At 37.0% G+C, this 9,682-nt stretch overlaps 1 long non-coding RNA gene across 2 annotated transcripts in view; it reads left to right on the forward strand.

Moving 5' to 3' along the window:
- Positions 1-742: 742 nt before the first annotated feature.
- The window catches only part of LOC138148134 (uncharacterized), a 411,090-nt gene continuing 402,150 nt past the window's right edge, over positions 743-9,682 (forward strand). For both annotated transcript variants that reach the window (XR_011164980.1, XR_011164979.1), the window contains exon 1: positions 743-873. This is a non-coding gene — a long non-coding RNA (uncharacterized lncRNA). The remainder of the gene's footprint in view (positions 874-9,682) is intronic.

The raw sequence follows: 9,682 nt of genomic DNA on the forward strand, positions 1-9,682 counted from the left end.
GAATTCCTAGTTTCCCCTCAATTTCATTTAGAAACTCAGGATGATTATCCTGTAGATCCAAATAATAGTACTCTGCATACTTCCCAAGCCATAAAGAGACATCATGATGTGAAAGCCAGAGTACTAAACTAGTAGTCAGGAAACTTTGGGTCCTAGTTCCAGCTCTTGCCCCCTTAGGAAAGGCTTTTGTCCTGTCTGAGACTCAGTTTTCTCACCTGTAAAATGAAATGTTGGAACAAGTTGGACTCCCAGGTCCCTGACTAGTTTAAGCATTCTTTCATTCTTGTCTTCCATAAAGGATAACTCTTGGCCTTTGAGTTCTTTGGAAGAAACATGGTAAATTCCAGGTCTTGTTATTTTTTACACTTTTGCAGCTGAAAGTATCAACCTCTGCTGCCTCCCGCCACCCCCACCCCCAGTCTCACCCACAGTTAGCGACTTTGCCAGAATTAGAATTCCTGAGTTTCCTCTCCGGTTCTCTTCTCAGTTCACCCACCCACATTGCCTCCCTACCTCCACCCTTGCCCAAGGCGCATATCATTAGTTTATTACACAAAGGAAACAACTGAGGCAGAGGTAGTGAGTTACTGCCCAATGGGTATTATGGACAGTTAGTGGCAAGAAACAGCTTCAGAACTCAGATGCTTTCCCTTTCATAGACTGCTGGCTCTGATCACTAGGACACAAAGTCTCCCAGGTGCTCAGAAATAAATTGCAGTTGATTTCCAACTAGTGTGATTCTTGCTTGCATAAACAAGCCCAAACTGAACATCAAATCTCTGCCAGAGAAGCCATTTTCTCCCCAAGGCAGATTGTCCAGGACCTCCGGGAGCTTTCTCCTTTTCCCCTGCAGGGATCATCTGTTGGGATCAGGTGGGTCTATCTGAGCAATCAATTTCCTTAGATTGCCCAGGGAGAGGAGAGAGGAGCAGTAGATGGGGTGTGTTGATCGGAATGGGTTCTTCCTGAATTCTGTAACTTTCTTATGGATTTTACCTTTAAAATACAGCATTTGGATTCATGCTTTGAAGAGGATAAACAGCTCATTTGAAAATAGCTTAGATTCAGCAGAGAAGTGGGGGACTGTGACTGCAGAATGTTGCATACATTTTGAGTATCACTGTCCTGAGTATGTTTGACCAATTGTTTTATCTGGTGGGAGGAGAAAGGAGTGTTTCCAGAAAAGATTGTGGTTTAAAAAAAGTAATACATCAGTAAAACTTAGTTTTAAAAAAGAAAACAGCAGAAATTAAAGGATAAACCTTTATTTTAGGGTCCCAATATAAAGCAGGAACTTTGGAAACTCAAGGCATTTTTTAAAAAATAAATTCACAGTTATTCTCTCCTCATTTTTCTTTCCCACCTATACAGATGGTGATATGTATTATGTGTATACATGAGCAAATACACAGGAATTGGTGCACATTTGTAAACACAGAGAAATTTAAAAGCATTCATCACTTTTTTTTTTTTAGCCAGATGAAAATTCCCTGCACTTTTGTCCATGTAAACACCAAATTATCCTTCTGCAAGTTTAGGTGGTGGCAGTTCCTGAACACAGTTATATTTTGCAGATAACAGGATTAGCTTGGATGTGGGTAATAAGTTGGTGAATCTCCCCCCCTGGCCATTTCTCTACACTGTGAGAGCGCTAATCCTTTACGCTTTGATGTCTCCTAGTTTTCCATCAGGTGCGCCACGGCATATTTGTCCCGGGGCAGTCAGCTCTCTTATGAGATCTCATAGTGTCCTCATTAGCTGCGCCTATTTACCCAGCCAGCCTGTTGAACCCAATTTATAGTTTATGTGATTAATTCTCGAAGTACAGTAAACCCTAGCTGTAAGGCTCTCTATTATATGACTGCATCTCCTATAAGGGCGAACACAAGTTTTCAGTTCTTTTATTATATGACTGCATCATATATAATGTAATAACTTTTCTCTTGACAACACATTAAACATCATTCTATACACCTTCTTTATAGCACACAGCTTATAAAGAAAAGAATGTTCCACAATGAACCATAAAGAGTAGTAGATGAGTAAAAAAAAAAAGTAGACGAGGAGGTCATCAGGGGGCTGCCTTTTTCTGTTTGGGATGGAATTGTGGGACAGTCCCAGTCTTAGCCCCTAAGCAACACACTGGACAAAAATCACATCACTTAACAGCTGTTTTATCAATGGAATTGCAAGTTGTAAAAAGCTCAGGAGGTGATGAAGAAGTCTAAGCACGCAAGCCCCCTTTCTTCTTTAAAATGCAGACTTTGGGGATAAAAGTATTAAGTAGAATTTAAAAAAATATGTATAATATGTTGAAATATGTGTATATGTAGGTACTCAATACATTCAAATATGTCTCTAGGTACTTATTATATCTAGGTATCTATCCATATGTGTGTATGTATATAGGTTGGCATTTACATAAAAAAAAAACTCATATGCACTTTCCAGTTCTTTCTATTACAGCAAGATTTGTATGGGCAAAATCTTATGGAATTAGTTGAAAAAATACACAATACACTTTAAAAAAAAGAATGCATTTAGATATGAACTTGCACTTTCTGTTGATTGCATCTCACTACTCAGAGTTGATTGTTGTTATTGTTGAGTCATTCAGTAATGTCTGATTCTTTATGATCCCATGGGTTATAGGACACCAATACTGTCCTGGGGGTTTTCTTGGAAAAGATACTGTAGTGGTTTGCCATTTCCTTCTCCAGTCAATTAAGACAAATAGAGGTTGAGACTTGCCCAGGGTCACACAGCTAGTAAGTGCCTGAGGCTGAATTCAGACTCAGGTTTTCCTTGACTCCATGTTCAGGGCTCCTTTGATCCATGTAGCTGCCTTCACTCAAAGTTTAGGGACTTGAATTAATAATTAATATTTATCATATCATGTGCTTTTCCAGTTGTTTAAAAAAAAAACCAAGACTTTTCCAGCTATCTTTTCTTTCTGCTGTCTATTGGACAACTGGTAACTTAGAAATATCTACAAGTGAGGCCAACATTGAATATATTGGCTTTTTGATACTACAAAAGGTTTAGTGAAATAGGACACTAAAATGAATAGTTTAGTAGTTTTCCATAATTTTCAAATATTCATGTTACTCTTGTTTCCCCTTGCTATGAATAACCAATAGTCTACTTACAAATGTTCTCATTCACATCCATTATAACCCTATAATTCCACTCTGGGCTATATCAATAACTAAATAAACTGAGGTACTGAAGAGGTCCCCAGACAGACCACTGGTCACAGATCAATGTTGGACTGGCTACATGAATGGTCTTAGAAAATTCCTATAGTACCAGAGGACTAGATAGAACTTTTCATTTGAGTCAGGCTATTTCTTTTTTTTTTTTTTTGAGGGGGGAGGGCAGGGCAATTGGGGTTAAGTGACTTGCCCAAGGTCACACGGCTAGTAAGTGTTAAGTGTCTGAGGCCAGATTTGAACTCAGATACTCCTGACTCCAGGGCCAATGCTCTATTCACTGCGCCACCTAGCCACCCCAAGTCAGGCTATTTCTATTACTTTGGCTCCAAAACTTTAAACCTGTCCCTAAAAAACTGGCCACTCCAAAGGGAAATACTCTATGGTATTTGGCCATAGCTGTGGAACAGAAAATCTCTATAGCACAAAATCTCCAGTTAATTGCCAACTTTTCATTCTCTGTGCGACTTGGACATACCTTTAGAATTACTAAATCTGTAAGACACATAGTTCAGGGTCCTGAGATGGGAGTGCTGACATGGGCTGCAAGTTGTGTCTTCCAACTCATTTGGCTTTCATTTTCCTCACATTATAATTATAGTTTATGAGAATGTGAACTTTCCTCAGAAGGTTGTTAGGAAAAATTAATCATAAAATAAATACATTTTAAGGAAACAATAAAATCATTACATAAATATGATCTTTTAGATTCATTGTGGCTCTGAAATTCCATGGCAACTCTCAATAGAGAGCAGTCATAAGCTGGTATGATTCTATTTGTGGTTCTGGGCAAAGCTATTAGAATGACCAAGAGAAGAATTTACCTTTGGATAAATTATGCTATATAAGCTTATTTTTAAAAGGATAGCCAACTTTCCATTTTTAGCGTGAATAAACAAAAGAATGGATAATCCTAGATATTGAATAATGACAAAATAATTTTCACTTGGCTTTAACGTGCTATTTAAAAATGAATATGAAATTCATTCAGTGTTTTCTGTGTTTGCATCAACTAATAGTGATAGCAATAATATCTACATACCAAAATGGATCTGTGATCTCATTTGATGTGTATTAGAGATCGAAACCCATTAATAGTTGCCCATCCTGTGTTTTTTTAAACGAGTTTATACATTAAACCAGTATTGCTGTTGGTTGCCTCATTTCTCTTTTTGGCAAGTAAATCAAGAACTAAGGAGTTTTTTAGGCATTTTGGATCTCCTCATTGTGGCAATTGATTTACACTGGTAAGCGTTCAGTATGAAATTGTTACTATTGAGTAGTAATGTTTATTTCACTATCCATTTTCTAATGTTTGGCCTCCAATAACTAGTTTGAGTGGATTATATTGGAGTTTTAATTCAATAATATATCTTTTTTATTTTTTTTCTCTTTAAGCTTAGTACTAATTTTGATTTTTGTTCTAACAAATCAGTGATCTCACTGCACACAGATACCTGATGTAGGAATGACTATCAGTTCAATAAAAAGTCATTTCTTGTCCTTGAAAATATAATTAAATTAGTTTTTGTGATTTTATTAAGTTATTGAAATATCTAGCATATCCCAATTCTTTTCTCAAAGTACTAATGTTGTACAGGAGGAAGGCCTTTGTATAATCACTGAATTTTTGGTATTTATTTCTTACTCCTGAGTCATATTTTCAAACATATTTTTCCCTGTCTGTGTCTAATGCATTAAAGTCACTGAATATCAAAGTATATGTTGATTTAATTTGGAGAGTTTTTTTTATCAAGCTCCTTATAGAACTTCTATACCTCTTCATTATCTACAACAGATGTTGACATATTGCTACAATTATTTTTGTAGGTATTTTTTCAAACATTTACAATGAACAATAAGATGGCTAAATGTCTCAACAAATTATGTTTTTTGTTACCTTTGGGCACACCCTGAAACCAGTTCTATCAATTCATTTATTTGCCTCTCCAAGGAGAACATGTAAGTTGTGCTATAATCTAGTTTCATCTGGAGCAAGACTTTTAGGATTTGATATAATTCAGTTCCTTTGGTATATCTTTTTCCTGTGGACATGTGCCTCATCTTTAGAGTATCGATGGTCAAATTAATGTTTGCAAGTGGTCTAAAAGTTTTAGTTCTTAACACCCTCTGCCACCTTTCCCTTGGTTCTTCCACCTTCCCTACAGAAACAGAAAAAGCCTTCATTGTACTGTGAGCCATTAAAAAAAAAAAGTTTCCTCATTTCATGGGTGGTCATGATCCAATAATTCATCACCAAATGTTTAGTCCACTGTCCTCTCTACACTTAGCTCTCCTGATCTTTGGGAAACAGTCATTGTCTATTTGTGGGGATGCATGGTACTAGAAGTCTGTCCCAGCATGGAAGAGCCAAGCCAGACCTCATGCTCCACTGGCATGGTCTTGGAATACCCAGGCTCTCTTTGAGGCATCGGATAGGATTTTGTACAAGGAAGAAATGATCTGCATGCAAAGGAAAATTAATTCATGATTGAAATTTTACTGGTGACATTTTAGTCTAATAGGTATTTGACTTTGAGATGAAAGCTTTGGAGTCAGGAATACCTGGGTTTGAAACCTGATTCGGAAATTTACTATTTTATGTGGCTCTGTTCAAGCCATTTAACATCTCTGTGCCTTAGTTTCTTCATCTGTAAAATGATGGCTTCTAAAGACCCTTCCATCTCTAAGTCTATGATATTGTAAACTACACTCTATAGTCTTAGAATTTGAATTATAATTATGTTTTTATCCACATGGTTGAAATCCATTACTAGGAAAAAAGTATCATAATTTCCAAGGAATAGGCTGACTAAGAACACATTTTGAAACCTGTCTGGGTAAGGATAATAATAATTCATTAATATAACACTTAGATGTTCACAAAGTATTCTCACAACAATCCTCTAATTCAGATATTGAAAGTATCACTGTCATTCTATGATGAGAAAAATAAGACTCAAAAGGTTAAGTGACTAGGCCAAAGTAACAAAACCAAAATTTGAAACCAGGTCGCTTCTGATTCAAGGTCTAACCATCTCGCCACTTAACACTACACAGACTTCCTGGTTAGAAACCTTTACTATATTCCTGGTACATACCAGAGAGCATGTGTGTAGCCCTAATTTACCCAGGGCATTATGGGAAACAAGGAATCAGTTTGCAAGGTAAAGCTGTTCTACATTTGCTCAAATGGCTTCAGAATGCTTCTACCTTTTTAAATCAACATGTTTCTCATGAGAAACATAAGTTCAGTTGATAGTCTGTGTATTAATAGAGTAATAATTGTAAAAATATTTTTTAATATTAAAAAGATCCTGCCACTCTTCACTTTTCTTGGCCAATAATTTGGCCTCCATGTTTTGAATTCATTTGAGCAATACAACAGTAATTATGATTATTTAAAGAGTAATAAGGATAAAGTTTTCCAAAGTAGGCAAAGTAGCAGTATAATATAAAGATTTGGATGGGAAAATTCTTTGAGCTTAGGACTGAGGACACAAAACAAAGAGAGTGTTATGGGCATCTGCTGTGGGCTGTGATGAGAGTAGGTGAGGGAGAACCAGCTGCTGAGGTCACTTGAACTCTCACAGTGTCAAACTCCTGGGGGATGGGAATTCCCCAGACATCTGCTGGGTTAAAAACCCATGAAGGATCAAAGAAGTTTTTAAATTTGGGGATCTGGGACTTTATGGTACAACAATGGGAAATATAGCTAAAATGAAAATGTGTTAGATTCAGTGCTTACTGGAACGTAAGGATTGGGTAAAATAAGAATATCATAGCTAGGTTACTACCAATGTCCACATGCAACTATTCATTGTATAGTAAAAATGAAACCCCTCCTACATGCATACATGCATGAAATATTGCAAAGGCATTAAACTCTAATTAGGTATTTTTAATATTAAATTTTATTTTGACTAAGCATAAAATTGCCCTGTGTAACTCACGGTTACATCTTCTAGAACAATTAATCTCTGGATAGTTAAGCAAAGCAATAGAACAGAGTAGTAGGCAATCAGTACCTTTAACAGTAATGTGTATTAGTTTACTAATTGATAAAAAAGAAAATTAAGATTAAGTGCTTTAATTTTAGTAAACAAGTACCAGTGGTGTCCATTTAAAAAAAATCTGAGTTTTGTTGCTGTTTAAAGTTATCTAAGAAGTCATATTAAGTATAATAAATACAAAAGGAAATATTTTATCTCAGTTTGTTGGATAACTAAAGTGTTGTTAAGGATAATCCTAAGTAAAATTAACTAGTCTACAATAACTTAAAAAGAGAAGAATGAGAAACAAAACAAAACAATAAACATCTTTAGTGGTTTTGGGTTTGTTGAAGTTTGTGGGTAACGACAAGACATGGTTGTGCTACAATACTATATCAGTTAAGGCTGCCACAGAAAAGATAAGACCAGCAGGGCATCTAGAATCAATTAATGATAGCAACAAGGTTAAAGAGAAAAGGGGATTTTATGGAGATATGCTAGGCAAGGGGAAGAGATCAGAGAGAAAGTTGTCCAGAGAAACAATGAATAGTGTTAAGAGGCCAGAAGTCATGAATTTCAGATTTTAATCTCAGCTCTTTGTGAATTCTGAAGGAAATGACTTGACCTATTCAAACCTCAGTGTCCCCTTCAGCCAAAGGGGGCAAGAGTGACCTTATAAATAGGAAGAATAGTAAGTCATCTCTGTAGAGTGATTAGAGGGAGCTCTGAGAAGATCTAAGTCCCCCTCCCCTCCCAAATAATATTTCCCGTTGTTGAGGCCTGAAATTCCATTATTATAGATTGAAGCTTTTGTCTCTTTTTTAAAGCACATGTACCCGTTGTAGGAGTGATATATTAAGTTTAAACAGTTGTTGATAGAGGCAGGACATGATGCAGTAGAGACAGTACTGTAGCCATCTCTAACAAAGAACACCTGAATTTGATCCCAATTGAGGCATTAGCTGCAGGACATTGGCAAGAGAAATTTCCCTGGGCCTCTAATTCCTCATTTCTAAAATGACACTGTTGATAATCATAATAACCCTTCTCACATTCTGAAGATAAAATGAGCTTATATAGTTAGTGCTTTGCAATTCTTAAAGTATTAATTATATATATATATATATATATAGTAGTAGTAATAGTAATAGTAGTAGTAGTAGTAGTAGTAGTAGTATACACTTGTATAGGAAAGTACTGTTAGGCATTGGATTTGAATTTCAAACCTGAGTTTGAACCCAAGTTCTGCTATTGTATAACCACAGGAAAGTCATTTTAACTTCATTGACCCTCAGTGTTCTTATGCATAAAATGGGTATAATCAGTCTTGTACTTACTTGCCCACCAGGAGTTGCTGTGAGGATCAAATGAAAGAATGTATCTGAAGGCACTTTGAAATCCAAAAGGCCCACATAAAATAAAAGTAATTAGGATGAGGAGTAAATTCTTTAGATCCATTCCTGGGAGAGCTTTTGAGAGGATGCCCCTAAGGAGAGAGAACAGTCCTGAAAAGGATGGTAAGGCACACCAAAGACAAAGTTCAATTGCTCTGTATTTTTGTCTCCTGGAGCCAAGCCTCAAAGGCAGATAATTTTTTGCTATCAAATGACTCCATATGGAGTATTTTGGCTTATGTTTTCTTCTTCTGTTGCTTGTTGAGCCCAATTATCTAATCTACAGGTCAGGCAATAGAATTACATGAACCTTTGAAGGAGATTCTCAGAAGGTTTACATAAAGGAGATAGAGGATGGAATGGGTGCTTCAGAATGTGTTATTGTGCCCCATAGATGTAGAGTATTGAACAGAATAGGGATACATTCATACATTTTACTTATTGTTGCTGAAAAGTAAAGAGGAAAAATCTTGTCCAGGAAAAGAGTTGGACGTAATTTTTTTTTCTTTTCTTTCCTACTGTTAGAGTAAGAGTACAGCCATTTCATAAAGTAGCACAATAGGACTTAATTTAAAGGCATCATCTAAGCTTGAAGTTGGTTATGATGGCTCTGACAGTTGCTGTCAAGGAGGGAGTCCAACTGAGCGGTGAAATGGCAAAGAAGCAAAGCATTAGAGAAGACTAGAAGATTGATTCCAGCTGAGATGCCACGCCTAGGAAGGCACAGAAAGTGTAGCTATGGAATCCTTTGTTCACAGGGAAGCCATTCTCCTAAAGGATCTTGTGGTGTGTGTGGGGGGAGGATATTGGAATTTTCAGTTTCAGAATTGTGAGTTCCCACATATATTCTCTAAGTACATGAGTTACGACCCTGGGATTAAAGTGCTCTCTGTGTCTATCTCCATCTCTCTCTGTCTCTCCTCTCCTCCCCTCTCCTCCCCTCCCCTCCCCTCCCCTCCCCTATCCCTGTGAACAAAGGATTCCATAGCTACACTTTCTGTGCCCCACCACTCCCCCCCCCCCCCCCCCCTCCCCCTCCTCCCCACCTCCTCCCCCTCTTCCCCTTCCCATCTCCCCTTCCCTT

The sequence above is a fragment of the Petaurus breviceps genome, unplaced genomic scaffold (genome assembly GCF_028583685.1).
Source record: "Petaurus breviceps papuanus isolate PSGF00001 unplaced genomic scaffold, PetGlider_PUasm1.0 90822, whole genome shotgun sequence".
NCBI lineage: Eukaryota > Metazoa > Chordata > Mammalia > Diprotodontia > Petauridae > Petaurus > Petaurus breviceps.